Here is a 15,411-nt window from a genome sequence, read left to right as displayed (position 1 = left end):
TATCAAAGGGAATGGGGAGTGAGGGGGAGAGTGGGATTAGACTGGGTGGGATATTAAAGGGTATGGGGAGTGAGCAGGAAAGTGGGATTAGACTGGGTGGGATATTAAAGTGTATGGGGAGTGAGGGGGAGTGTGGGATTGGACTGGGTGGGATATTCAAGGGTATGTGGAGTGAGGGGGAGAGTGGGATTGGACTGGGTGGGATATTCAAGGGTATGGGGAGTGTGTGGGAGAGTGGGATTAGACTGGGTGGGATATTAAAGGGTGTGGGGAGTGAGGGGCAGTGTGGGATTAGACTGGGTGGAATATTAAAGGATATGTGGAGTGAGGGGGAGAGTGGTATTAGACTGGGTGGGATATTAAAGGGTGTGGGGAGTGAGGGGGAGAGTGGGATTAGACTGGGTGGGATATTAAAGGGTATGGGGAGTGAGGGGGAGTGTGGGATTGGACTGGGTGGGATATTCAAGGGTACGTGGAGTGAGCAGGAGAGTGGGATTAGACTGGGTGGGATATTCAAGGGTATGTGGAGTGAGCAGGAGAGTGGGATTAGACTGGGTGGGATATTCAAGGGTACGTGGAGTGAGCAGGAGAGTGGGATTAGACTGGGTGGGATATTCAAGGGTATGTGGAGTGAGGGGGAGAGTGGGATTGGACTGGGTGGGATATTCAAGGGTATGGGGAGTGTGTGGGAGAGGGGGATTAGACTGGGTGGGATATTAAAGGGTGCCGGGAGTGAGCGGGAGGATGGGATTAGACTGGGTGGTATATTAAAAGGTGGAGGGAGTGAGGGGCAGAGTGGGATTAGACTGGGTCGGATATTAAATGGTATGTGGATTGAGGGGGGGAGTGGGATTAGACTGGGTGGGATATTAAAGTTTATGTGGATTGAGGGGGAGAGTGGGATTGGACTGGGTGGGATATTAAAGGGTGTGGGGAGTGAGCAGGAGAGTGGGATTAGACTGGGTGGGATATTAAAGGGTGTGGGGATTGAGCAGGAGAGTGTGAATAGACTGGGTGGGATATTAAAGGGTATGGGGAGTGAGGGGGAGAGTGGGATTGGAATGGTTGGGATATTAATGGGTATGTGGAGTGAGCAGGTGAGTGGGATTAGACTGGGTGGGATTTTAAAGGGTGCAGGGAGTGAGCGGGATGGTGGGATTAAACTGAGCAGGATATTAATGGGTGCATGGATTGAACGGGAGGATGGGATTAGACTGGTGCGATATTAAAAGATGGAGGGAGTGACGGGGAGAGTGGGATTAGACTGGGTGGGATATTAAAGGGGAAGGGGAGTGAGCACAAGAGTTGGATTAGACTGGGTGGGATATTAAGTGTGTGGGGAGTGAGGGGGTGAGTGGGATGAGACTGGGTGGGATATTAAAGGGCATGCGGAGTGAGCAGGAGAGTGGGATTAGACTGGGTGGGATATTAAAGGGTATGTGGAGTGAGGGGGAGAGTGGGATTTGACTGGGTGGGATAGTAATGGGTATGGGGAGTGAGGGGGTGAGTGGGATGAGACTGGGTGGGATATTAAAGTGTATGTGGATTGAGGGGGAGAGTGGGATTAGACTGGGTGGGATATTCAAAGGGATGGGGAGTGAGCAGGAGAGTGGGATTAGACTGGGTGGGATATTAAGTGTGTGGGGAGTGAGCAGGAGAGTGGGATTAGACTGGGTGGGATATTAAAGGGTATGGGGAGTGAGCAGGAGAGTGGGATTAGACTGGGTGGGATATTAAAGGGTGTGGGGAGTGAGCAGGAGAGTGGGATTGGACTGGGTGGGATATTAATGGTTGTGGGGAGCGAGTCGGAGAGTGGGTTTAGACTGGGTGGGATATAATAAAGTGTATGGGGAGTGAGCAGCAGAGTGGGATTAGACTGGGTGGGATATTGATGGGTATGGGGAGTGAGGGGGAGAGTGGGATTGGAATGGTTGGGATATTAAAGGGTATGTGGAGTGAGCAGGAGAGTGGGATTAGACTGGGTGGGATATTAACGGGTACAGGGAGCGAGCAGGAAAGTGGGATTAGATGGGTGGGATATTAAAGGGTGCAGGGAGTGAGCGGGATGGTGGGATGAGACTGAGCAGGATATTAATGGGTGCATGGATTGAACGGGAAGATGGGATTAGACTGGTGCAATATTAAAAGATGGAGGGAGTGACGGGGAGAGTGGGATTAGACTGGGTGGGATATTAAAGGGGAAGGGGAGTGAGCAGGAGAGTGGGATTAGACTGGGTGGGATATTAAAGGGGAAGGGGAGTGAGCACAAGAGTTGGATTAGACTGCGTGGGATATTAATGGGTATGGGGAGTGAGGTGGAGAGTGGGATTAGACTGGGTGGGCTATTAAAGGGTGTAGGGAGTGAGGGGGAGAGTGGGATTAGACTGGGTGGGATTTTAAAGGGTGTGGTGAGTGAGCAGGAGAGTGGGATTAGACTGGGTGGGATTTTAAAGGGTATGGGGAGTGAGGGGGAGAGTGGGATTGGACTGGGTGGGATATTAAAGGGTGTGGTGAGTGAGCAGGAGAGTGGGATTAGACTGGGTGGGATTTTAAAGGGTATGGGGAGTGAGGGGGAGAGTGGGATTAGACTGGGTGGGATATTAAAGGGTGCAGGAAGTGAGCGGGAGGATGGGATTAGACTGGGTGGTATATTAAAAGTTGGAGGGAGTGAGGGGGAGAGTGGGATTAGACTGGGTGGGATATTAAAGGGTATGTGGAGTGAGGGGGAGAGTGGGATTAGACTGGGTGGGATATTAAAGGGCATGGGGAGTGAGCGGGAGATTGGGTTTGGACTGGGTGTAATATTAAAGGGTATGGGGAGTGAGGGGGTGAGTGGGATTAGACTGGGTGGGATATTAAAGGGTACAGTGAGTGAGCAGGAATGTGGGATGAGACTGAGCAGGATATTAATGGGTGCATGGATTGAACGGGAAGATGGGATTAGACTGGTGCAATATTAAAAGATGGAGGGAGTGACGGGGAGAGTGGGATTAGACTGGGTGGGATATTAAAGGGGAAGGGGAGTGAGCAGGAGAGTGGGATTAGACTGGGTGGGATATTAAAGGGGAAGGGGAGTGAGCACAAGAGTTGGATTAGACTGCGTGGGATATTAATGGGTATGGGGAGTGAGGTGGAGAGTGGGATTAGACTGGGTGGGCTATTAAAGGGTGTAGGGAGTGAGGGGGAGAGTGGGATTAGACTGGGTGGGATTTTAAAGGGTGTGGTGAGTGAGCAGGAGAGTGGGATTAGACTGGGTGGGATTTTAAAGGGTATGGGGAGTGAGGGGGAGAGTGGGATTGGACTGGGTGGGATATTAAAGGGTGTGGTGAGTGAGCAGGAGAGTGGGATTAGACTGGGTGGGATTTTAAAGGGTATGGGGAGTGAGGGGGAGAGTGGGATTAGACTGGGTGGGATATTAAAGGGTGCAGGAAGTGAGCGGGAGGATGGGATTAGACTGGGTGGTATATTAAAAGTTGGAGGGAGTGAGGGGGAGAGTGGGATTAGACTGGGTGGGATATTAAAGGGTATGTGGAGTGAGGGGGAGAGTGGGATTAGACTGGGTGGGATATTAAAGGGCATGGGGAGTGAGCGGGAGATTGGGTTTGGACTGGGTGTAATATTAAAGGGTATGGGGAGTGAGGGGGTGAGTGGGATTAGACTGGGTGGGATATTAAAGGGTACAGTGAGTGAGCAGGAATGTGGGATTAGACTGAGCGGGATATCAATGGGTGCAGGGATTGAGCGGGAGGATGGGATTAGACTGGTGTAATATTAAAGGGTATGGGGAGTGAGTGGGAGGATGGGATTAGACTGGGTGGGATATTAAAAGGTGGAGGGAGTGAGGGGGATAGTGGGATTAGACTGGGTGGGATATTAAAGGGTACGGAGAGTGAGCAGGAGAGTGGGATTAGACTGGGTGGGATATTAAAGGGTATGGGGAGTGAGCAGGAGAGTGGGATTAGACTGGGTGGGATATTAAAGGGTACGGGGAGTGAGGGGGAGGGTGGGATTAGACTGGGTGGGATATTAACGGGTGTGGGGAGTGAGCAGGAGAGTGGGATTAGACTGGGTGGGATATTAAAGGTTATGGGGAGTGAGGAGGAGAGTGGGTTTGGACTGGGTGGGATATTAAAGGGTACGGGGAGTGAGGGGGAGGGTGGGATTAGACTGAGTGGGATATTAAAGGGTATGGGGAGTGAGCAGGAGAGTGGGATTCGACTGGGTGGGATATTAAAGTGTATGGGGAGTGAGGGAGGGAGTGGGATTGGACTCGGTGGGATATTAAAGGGTACGGGGAGTGAGGGGGAGGGTGGGATTAGACTGGGTGGGATATTAACGGGTGTGGGGAGTGAGCATAGGGTTTGGGATTAGACAGTGTGGGACATTAAATGGTGCATGGAGTGAGCGGGAGAGTGGGATTAGACTGGGTGGGATATTAAAGGGTGTGTGGAGTGAGGGGGAGAGTGGGATTAGACTGGGTGGGATATTAAAGGCTGTGGGGAGTGAGGGGGAGAGTGGTATTAGACTGGGTGGGATATTAAAGGGTACAGTGAGTGAGCAGGAATGTGGGATTAGACTGAGCGGGATATCAATGGGTGCAGGGATTGAGCAGGAGGATGGGATTAGACTGGGTGGGATATTAAAAGGTATGGGAAGTGAGCAGGAGAGTGGGATTAGACTGGGTGCGTTATTGAAGGATATGGGGAGTGAGGAGGAGAGTGGGATTCGACTGGGTGGGATATTAAAGGGTGTGGGGAGTGAGGGTGATGGTGGAATTATTCTGGGTGCGATATTGAAGGGTAAGGGGAGTGAGCACAAGAGTTGGATTAGACTGGGTGGCATATTAATGGGTATGGGGAGTGAGGGGAGGGTGGGATTAGACTGGGTGGGATATTAAATGATATGGGGAGTGAGCAGGAGAGTGGGATTATAGTGGGTGGGATATTAAAGGGTATGGGGTGTGAGGAGGAGAGTGGGATTAGACTTGTCGGCATATTAAATGGTTCAGGGAGTCACGGGAGAGTGGGATTTTACTGGGTGGGACATCAAAGGGTACGGGGAGTGAGCAGGAGAGTGGGATTAGACTTGGTTGGGTATTAAATGGTTCAGGGAGTGAGCGGGAGGGTGGGATTAGACTGGGTGGGATATTAAAGGGTGCAGGGAGTGGGATTAGACTGGGTGGGATATCAAAGGGGAGGGGTTCAGTGGGATTAGACTGGGTGGGATATTAAAGGGGAGGGGGACAGTGGGATTAGACTGGGTGGGTTATCAATGGGTGCGGCTCGTTAGCAGGAGAGTGGGATTCGACTGGGTGGGATATTAAAGGGTATGGGGAGTGAGTAGGATGGTGGGATTAGACTGGGTGTGATATGAAAGGGTATGGGGAGTGTGGGGGAGAGTGGGATTAGACTGGGTGGGATATTAATGGGTGGGGGGAGTGAGCAGGGAGTGGGACTAGACTGGGAGGGATATTAAAGGTTGTGGGGAGTGAGGGGGAGAGTGGGATTAGACTGGGTGGGATATTAATGGGTGTGGGGAGTGAGCAGGAGAGTGGGATTAGACTGGGTGGGACATTAAAGGGTCTGGGGAGTGAGCAGGAGAGTGGGATTAGAGTGGGTGGGATATTAAAGGGTATGGGGTGTGAGCAGGAGAGTGGGATTAGACTTGGCGGGATATTAAATGGTTCAGGGAGTCAGCGGGAGAGTGGGATTAGACTGGGTGGGAAATTAAAGGGTATTGTGAGTGAGGGGGAGAGCGGGATTCGAGTGGGTGGGACATTAAAGGATATGAGGAGTGAGCAGGAGAGTGGGATATTAAATGGTTCAGTGAGTGAGTGGGAGGGTGGGATTTGACTGGGTGGGATATTAAAGGTTATGGGGAGTTAGGGGGAGGGTGCTATTAGACTGGATTGGATATTAAAGGGTATGGGGAGTGAGGAGGAAAGTGGGATTAGACTGGGTGGGATACTAAAGGGTGCGGGGAGTGGGATTAGACTGGGTGGGATATCGAAGTGAAGGGGGACAGTGGGATTAGACTGGGTGGGTTATTAAAGGGTACGGGGAGTGATCAGGAGAGTGGGATTAGACTGGGTGGGATATTAAAGGGTATGGGGAGTGAGCAGGAGATTGGGATTAGACTGGGTGGGATATTAAAGGGTACGGGGAGTGATCAGGAGAGTGGGATTAGACTGGGTGGGATATTAAAGGGTATGGGGAGTGAGCAGGAGATTGGGATTAGACTGGGTGGGATATTAAAGGGTACGGGGAGTGATCAGGAGAGTGGGATTAGACTGGGTGGGATATTAAAGGGTATGGGGAGTGAGCAGGAGATTGGGATTAGACTGGGTGGGATATTAAAGGGTACGGGGAGTGATCAGGAGAGTGGGATTAGACTGGGTGGGATATTAAAGGTTGGGGGGAGTGAGCGGGAGAGTGGGATTAGACTGGGTGGGATATTAAAGGGTGTGGGGAGTGAGGGGGAGAGTGGGATTAGACTGGGTGGGATATTAAAGGATGTGAGGAGTGGGCGAGAGAGTGGGATTAGACTGGGTGGGATATTAAAGGGTATGGGGAGTGGGCGGGAGAATTGGATTAGACTGGGTGGGATATTAAAGGGTATGGGGAGTGAGGGGGAGAGTGGGATTGGACTGGGTGGGATATTAACGGGTACAGGGAGTGAGCAGGAAAGTAGGATTAGATGGGTGGGATATTAAAGGGTGCAGGGAGTGAGCGGGATGGTGGGATTATTCTGGGTGCGATATTAAAGGGTAAGGTGAGTGAGCACAAGAGTTGGATTAGACTGGGTGGCATATTAATGGGTATGGGGAGTGAGGGGAGGGTGGGATTAGACTGGGTGCGATATTAAAGGGTATGCGAGTGAGGGGGAGAGTGGGATTCGACTGCGTGGGATGTTAAAGCGTATGGGGAGTGAGGAGGAGAGTGGGATTAGACTGGGTGGGATATTAAAGGGTACGGGGAGCGAGGAGGAGAGTGGTATTAGACTTGTTGGGATATTAAATGGTTCTGGGAGTCAGCGGGAGAGTGGGATTAGACTGGGTGGGACATTAAAGGGTCTGGGGAGTGAGCAGGAGAGTGGGATTAGAGTGGGTGGGATATTAAAGGTTGGGGGGAGTGAGGGGGAGAGTGGGATTCGACTGGGTGGGATATTAAAGGGTATGGGGAGTGAGCAGGAGAGTGGGATTAGACTGGGTGGGATACTAAAGGTTGGGGGGAGTGAGGGGGAGAGTGGGATTCGACTGGGTGGGATATTAAAGGGTGTGGGGAGTGAGGGGGAGAGTGGGATTAGACTGGGTGGGATATTAAAGGGTATGGGGAGTGAGCAGGAGAGTGGGATTAAACTGGGTGGGATATCAAAGGGTATGGGGAGTGAGCAGGAGAGTGGGATTAAACTGGGTGGGATATCAAAGGGTATGGGGAGTGAGCAGGAGAGTGGGATTGGACTGGGTGGGATATTAACGGGTACAGGGAGTGAGCAGGAAAGTGGGATTAGATGGGTGGGATATTAAAGGGTGCAGGGAGTGAGTGGGATGGTGGGATTAAACTGAGCAGTATATTAATGGGTGCATGGATTGAACGGGAGGATGGGATTAGACTGGTGCGATATTAAAAGATGGAGGGAGTGAGGGGGAGAGTGGGATTAGACTGGGTGGGATATTAATGGGTATATAGATTGAGGGGAGGGTGGGATTAGACTGGGTGGGATGTTAAAGCGTATGGGGAGTGAGGAGGAGAGTGGGATTAGACTTGTTGGGATATTAAATGGTTCTGGGAGTGAGCGGGAGGGTGGGATTAGACTGGGTGGGATATTAAAGGATATGGGGAGTGAGCAGGAGAGTGGGATTAGAGTGGGTGGGATATTAAATGGTATGGGGTGTGAGGAGGAAAGTGGGATTAGACTTGGTTGGGTATTAAATGGTTCAGGGAGTGAGCGGGAGGGTGGGATTAGACTGGGTGGGATATCAAAGGGGAGGGGTTCAGTGGGATTAGACTGGGTGGGATATTAAAGGGGAGGGGGACAGTGGGATTAGACTGGGTGGGTTATCAATGGGTGCGGCTCGTTAGCAGGAGAGTGGGATTCGACTGGGTGGGATATTAAAGGGTATGGGGAGTGAGTGGGATGGTGGGATTTGACTGGGTGTGATATGAAAGGGTATGGGGAGTGTGGGGGAGAGTGGGATTAGACTGGGTGGGATATTAATGGGTGGGGGGAGTGAGCAGGGAGTGGGACTAGACTGGGAGGGATATTAAAGGTTGTGGGGAGTGAGGGGGAGAGTGGGATTAGACTGGGAGGAATATTAATGGGTGTGGGGAGTGAGCAGGAGAGTGGGATTAGAGTGGGTGGGATATTAAAGGGTATGGGGTGTGAGCAGGAGAGTGGGATTAGACTTGGCGGGATATTAAATGGTTCAGGGAGTCAGCGGGAGAGTGGGATTAGACTGGGTGGGAAATTAAAGGGTATTGTGAGTGAGCAGGAGAGTGGGATTCGAGTGGGTGGGACATTAAAGGATATGGGGAGTGAGCAGAAGAGTGGGATATTAAATGGTTCAGTGAGTGAGCGGGAGGGTGGGATTTGACTGGGTGGGATATTAAAGGGTATTGTGAGTGAGGGGGAGAGCGGGATTCGAGTGGGTGGGACATTAAAGGATATGGGGAGTGAGCAGGAGAGTGGGATATTAAATGGTTCAGTGAGTGAGCGGGAGGGTGGGATTTGACTGGGTGGGATATTAAAGGTTATGGGGAGTTAGGGGGAGGGTGCTATTAGACTGGATTGGATATTAAAGGGTATGGGGAGTGAGGAGGAAAGTGGGATTAGACTGGGTGGGATATCAAAGTGAAGGGGGACAGTGGGATTAGACTGGGTGGGTTATCAATGGGTGCGGGGAGTTAGCAGGAGAGTGGGATTAGACTGGGTGGGATATTAAAGGGTATGGGGAGTGAGCAGGAGAGTGGGATTAGACTGGGTGGGATATTAAAGGGTATGGGGAGTGATCAGGAGAGTGGGATTAGACTGGGTGGGATATTAAAGGGTGTGGGGAGTGAGCAGGAGAGTGGGATTAGACTGGGTGGGATATTAAAGGGTATGGGGAGTGAGCAGGAGAGTGGGATTTGACTGGGTGGGATATTAAAAGTTGGGGGGAGTGAGGGGGAGAGTGGGATTAGACTGGGTGGGATATTAAAGGGTGTGGGGAGTGAGGGGGAGAGTGGGATTGGACTGGGTGGGATATTAAAGGGTATGGGGAGTGAGGGGGAGAGTTGGATTAGACTGGGTGGGATATTAAAGAGTGTGGATAGTGAGCAGGAGAGTGGGATTAGACTGGGTGGGGTATTAAAGCGAATGGGGAGTGAGGGGGAGAGTGGGATTAGACTGGGTGGGTTATTAAAGGGTATCGGGAGTGAGGGGGAGAGTGGGATTGGACTGGGTGGGATATTAACGGGTACAGGGAGTGAGCAGGAGAGTGGGATTAGATGGGTGGGATATTAAAGGGTGCAGGGAGTGAGCGGGATGGTGGGATTAGACTGAGCAGGATATTAATGGGTACATGGATTGAACGGGAAGATGGGATTGGACTGGTGCGATTTTAAAAGATGGAGGGAGTGAGGGGGAGAGTGGGATTAGACTGGGTGGGATACTAAAGGTAATGGGGAGTGGGATTAGACTGGTTGGGATATCAAAGTGAAGGGGGAGAGTGGGATTAGACTGGGTGGGATATTAAAGGTTGGGGGGAGTGAGCAGGGAGTGGGACTAGACTGGGTGGGATATTAAAGGGTACGGGGAGTGAGGAGGGTTATGGATTAGACTGGGTGGGTTATTTTCGGGTGTGGGGAGTGAGGGGGAGAGTGGGATTATACTGGGTGGGATATTGAAGGGTACGGGGAGTGAGGGGGAGAGTGGGATTAGACTGGGTGGGATATTAAAGGGTACGGGGAGTGAGGGGGAGAGTGGGATTAGACTGGGTGGGATATTAAAGGGTACGGGGAGTGAGTGGGAGAGTGGGATTCGACTGGGTGGGATATTAAAGGGTACGGGGAGTGAGTGGGAGAGTGGGATTCGACTGGGTGGGATATTTAAGGGTACGGGGAGTGAGTGGGAGAGTGGGATTCGACTGGGTGGGATATTCAATGGTATGGGGAGTGAGGGGGAGAGTGGGATTCGACTGGGTGGGATATTAAAGGGTACGGGGAGTGAGGGGGAGAGTGGGATTCGACTGGGTGGGATATTCAATGGTATGGGGAGTGAGGGGGAGAGTGGGATTAGAGTGGGTGGGATATTAAAGGGTACGGGGAGTGAGGGGGAGAGTGGGATTAGACTGGGGGGGATATTAAAGGGTATGGGTAGTGAGGGGGGAGAGTGGGATTAGACTGTGCCTCATGTGGAGGAAACACCAGTCCAGACTTGATGGGTTGAATGGGCTCTTTCAGTGTCAAGACTCCATAATTCCTTGAAGTGCGTGAATTCGTGATGCTGAAGCAGTGTGAAGGTGCTGCTCTGAGCTGCACGTGATCCTCCAGTACAGCTGGGGGCGCCGATTTGGTTTACCCTGTGGAACAGTGTTAAACAAAGACGAACACTCTTTATCGTTGACTGTTGAAATGGTGGAACAGAGCAATTAATCGCATTCACTGTGGGTCAGTGTGGATCTGGGAAGGGCAATATTGATCAGCCAGGTTTCCCTCTCCATTGATCCCTGCTGGAAAGTATATGTTTTTGTACGTGAACCTGGAGTGAGGACAGAACAGGACTCAACGGTGATGCCTCTCATGGTTGAATGGCCGGTCAGCACTCAGTCCCTGAGCTCGCACAGCCTCCTGGGCGAAGCAGCCGGCAGCTCAGATAATCCATCCGAAGAGTCGGAGGGGTGAAATTGGCAGAATTTGTACTGGCGGCAGGTTCCCTCTTAGTCCGCCGGCCGCTCTTTTTGTAGTTCCCCTGCGGGCCCGTCCCCTCTCTTGAGAGGAGGAAAAGACCGCAACTCCCAGCATGCTGCTGGTACCGCCTCTGATCGCCAAAAATTATCAACACCTCTCATCTCAATCGCTTGGTGCACAAAACAAGCAGACAAGTCATTTCACAAGATATGTCACCAATAGAAGTCCCTCAAATAATTTATATCTGATATATTACATCGAATTACATGGAATTTACAGCACAGAAACAGGCCATTCGGCCCCACTGGTCTATCCCGGTGTTTATGCTCCACACGAGCCTCCTCTCTCCCTACTTCATCTCACCCTATCACCATATCCTTCTATTCCTTTCTCCCTCATGTGTTTATCCAGCTTCCCCTTTAATCCATCGATGTTATTCACCTCAACTACTCCTTGTGGGAGCGAGTTCCACATTCTCACCACTCTCTGGGTAAAGAAGTTTCTCCTGAATTCCCGATTGGATTTATCAGTGACTATCTTATATTTATGGCCCCTAGTTCTGGTCTCCCCCACAATTGGAAACATCTTCTCTACGTCTACCCTATCAAACCCTTTCATTATCTTAAAGACCTCTATCAGGTCACCCCTCAGTCTTCTCTTTTCTAGAGAAAAGAGCCCCAGCCCGTTCAATCTTTCTTAATAGGTATAATCTCTCAGTTCTGGTATCATCCTTGTGAATCTTTTTTGCATCTTCTCCAGTGCCTCTATATCCTTTTTTAATAGAGGGGCAAAAGTGTGGTCTAACCAAGGTTCGATACAAGTTTAACATAACTTCTCTGCTTTTCAATTCTATCCCTCTAGAAATGAACCGCAGTGTTTTGATTTTCACATTTTGTGGCCTTAATATCCTACATCGCTACTTTCAGTGATTTGTGTATCTGTACCCCGAGATCCCTCTGCCCCTCTACCACATTTAGACTCTTACTTTCCAAGGAGTATGTGGCCTCCTTATTCCTTATCTCTCTGTATTATTAAAAACCTTACAAGGCTGCTCACATCCTGTTGTTTCAAATTTAGGTTACATTTCTCATTCAACATTTCCTATTGTAAATTGTCACATCAGTATTTCTCATTCAATTTTGCTATGTCAACTGTCACGCTGTAGTTGCAGTTTCTGGCCACCGAGTGAACAGTGAACTTCAAAAATCGCTCTCCCAGTATATCTGTGTTGGAATGTGTGTGTGTGTGTGTATGGTGTATGTGTATATATGTGTGTAGTGTGTATGTGTGTATATATGTGTGTATATGTGTATGTGTGTTTATGTATATATGTGCTGGGATGTGTGTGGTGTATGTGTATATGTGTGTGAATGTGTATATTTGCATGTATGTATGTGTGTGGTGTGTATGTATGTGTGTTTATATATATGTGTTGGGATGTGTGTGAGTATATGTATGTGGTGTGTGTATGGTGTATGTGTGTGTATGTATGTGTGTATATGTCCATATGTGTTTATGTATATATGTGTTGGGATGTGTGTGTATGTAGGTGGTGTGTGTATGGTGTGTGTATATGTGTGTGTGTATGTTTATGTATATATGTGTTGGGATGTGTGTGTGCATGCATGTGGTGTGTGTATGGTGTATGTGTATATGTGTATGTGTGTATATGTGTGTGTATGTTTATGTATATATGTGCAGTGTATGTGTCAGAAATAGAGTTGATTAGTTTTGCCTTGACCCTTATTGTCTGACTCCACGTTCTGAAATACTGTTTAATTGGATAAAGAATGATTTACAAGGCGGGGGAAACTAGCTCCAAACCCAAAGGTTAAATGATGCATCGGTCAGGTGGGGATCGCGTTATGTGCATCACTTCATTGAGATGTGAGGCTGAGGATTTTAAAAAAATTATTATTCATTCATGGAATGTGGGCGTCGCTGGCGAGGCCGGCATTTATTGCCCATCCCTAATTGCCCTTGAGAAGGTGGTGGTGAGCCGCCTTCTTGAACCGCTGCAGTCCGTGTGGTGAAGGTTCTCCCACAGTGCTGTTAGGAAGGGAGTTCCAGGATTTTGACCCAGCGACGATGAAGGAACGGCGATATATTTCCAAGTCGGGATGGTGTGTGACTTGGAGGGGAACGTGCAGGTGGTGTTGTTCCCATGTGCCTGCTGCCCTTGTCCTTCTAGGTGGTAGAGGTCGCGGGTTTGGGAGGTGCTGTCGAAGAAGCCTTGGCGAGTTGCTGCAGTGCATCCTGTGGATGGTGCACACTGCAGCCACAGTGCGCTGGTGGTGAAGTGAGTGAATGTTTAGGGTGGTGGATGGGGTGCCAATCAAGCGGGCTGCTTTGTCCTGGATGGTGTCGAGCTTCTTGAGTGTTGTTGGAGCTGCACTCATCCAGGCAAGTGGAGAGTATTCCATCCACTCCTGACTTGTGCCTTGTTGACGGTGGAGAGTCAGGAGGTGAGTCACTCGGCATGGAATTTTACAGCACAGAAGGAGGCCATTTGGCCCGTCGGGCCTGTGCCAGTTCGTTGAAAGACCTCCAATTAATCCCACTCTCCGCCCACCCGGCTCTTTCCCTATTGCCCTGCAATTTTTCCTTTTCAAATATTGATCCGATTCCCTTTTGAAAGTTATTATTGAATCTGCTTCCACCGCCCTTTCAGGCAGTGAATTCCAGATCATAACAACTCGCCTCTGACCTGCTCAAGTAGCCACTGCATTTATGTGGCTGGCCCAGTTCATTCACTCACTCACTCGCTCCCATCTATCTGTCCATCCATCTATTCTCTCTCTCATTCTCTCTATCTCTATCTCCCTTTCAATCTTTCTTTCAATTTATCTATTTGTATGTCCAGCTATCTCTCTCTGCCTATCCTTCAATCTATCTCTTTCTATCTCTCCCTATCTAATTTACTCTCTAGATTTCTGTCTGTATCTATCTATTTATCTTTCCATTGCTCTCTTTCTGTCTATATCTCTCTAACTGACGTCCGTTCTATATTTCCTTCTATCTCTATTTCTTTATCTCTGTTTCGCTCTTTCTCTATCCCTCTTTCTCTCGCAGTCTTCTATTCCTCTCTATCTCGTACTTTCTATCTGCTATCTACTCTCTATCTTTCTCTTTATCTATCCTCCTCTCTATCCCAGTGAGATGCAGATCGGATACTAAGCAAAGCAGCAGTTATGAAAAAAATAACCAGAAACCAACAGAAAACAGAACTAAGGAGAAAGGGAATTAAAAAGGGAGCAAAAGTAACAGGGAAACTGAAATATTGAATCCCTTACAGAGAGAAAGATAATTCAGTCGTCCTGTGAAACAGAGAGACATCTTGGAGAAGATTCATGCTGAATAAACGCCTGGAATCTCAATGAAAGGAGAGAAAGGGTTAAAAGGGATTTGAAGAGTGGGGAGTCCAGAACCCGATTTAAACCCTCGGGTTTTAATTTTATTGCTTAAGACATTCGAATTCAATAAAGATTTTTATCAAACTCTCTTTAAGAGAAAAAGAAAAAACAATAGTAAATGATGGGAATAATTTAAACACCTCTCCACACAAGACAAACCCAATGCACAATGAAGACAGTGACTTACAGTCAGAGACACCAGTCCTTACACAGTTATACAGAAACAGGAGAACTACATACACAGACTTTAAACAGGGCAATGTCAACCCTGCAGAAAATATTTATAATCCAAAAAAATAAATAAATAACATTTGCTTCTCGATTGCTTTCATTTGCGTCCCCCCACAACTGTCTTTTTCAAAGTTAGATTTTTTAATATGTACATGATTTGTTATTTTACTAAACAGCAACATATCGTTTAGTTTTTGTTTGGGGAGGTCAAATAAATAAATTCAGGGTTTGTCGGGGATTTCTGGAGCAGCTTTTTCTCGGCGAGGAGTCGCTCTCTCTCTCTCTCTCTCTCCCGGTTCACGCTTTCGTGCAGAAGGCACGCAGGGAGGGAATTGTGAGAGAAATTCCTCCTGGTTAACCAATTTAATAAACGAACGAGAATGGATCAGTTCTCTCCCCGGGGGGGCTGGAAATAAGTGAACTGGGAGTTTAAAAAACTAGGAACACCCCAGCTCTTGGTAGGATTGTGTTTGTTTAAAGTATATTTTAAATTATAAATTATAAATTGTTTATGAGTGAAATCTGAAGGGTTTCAATTGTGGTTTTTAGAACTGGTTGAATTTTGTAACTGAATTAGGAAAAACACTTTGTTATTTTGTGAATTTTTACTTTTAAAAGGACAGGAGTTGCTGGGAAAAGCTGTTAAACTTCCTTTGTGTTTGAGATTCTCACCCATGTTTGTGCGTCCAGTACTCTTCTGTTCTGAGTGCAGAGGGGACAGAGCTTGAGAGACGCTGAGTGCATCAGGAGTCTGAACTTGTGCTTATTGAGACAGGCAGGGAACCAGAGAGATAGAGAGGCTGGCAGGGGAAAAGAGAGGTACAGAGAGAGAGAGAGATACATAGAGAGAGGGAGACAGAGAGAGAGAGAGACAAATACAG

This window comes from Heptranchias perlo, chromosome 42, assembly GCF_035084215.1.
Source record: "Heptranchias perlo isolate sHepPer1 chromosome 42, sHepPer1.hap1, whole genome shotgun sequence".
NCBI lineage: Eukaryota > Metazoa > Chordata > Chondrichthyes > Hexanchiformes > Hexanchidae > Heptranchias > Heptranchias perlo.
Note: the sequence above shows the minus strand (reverse complement) of the source record.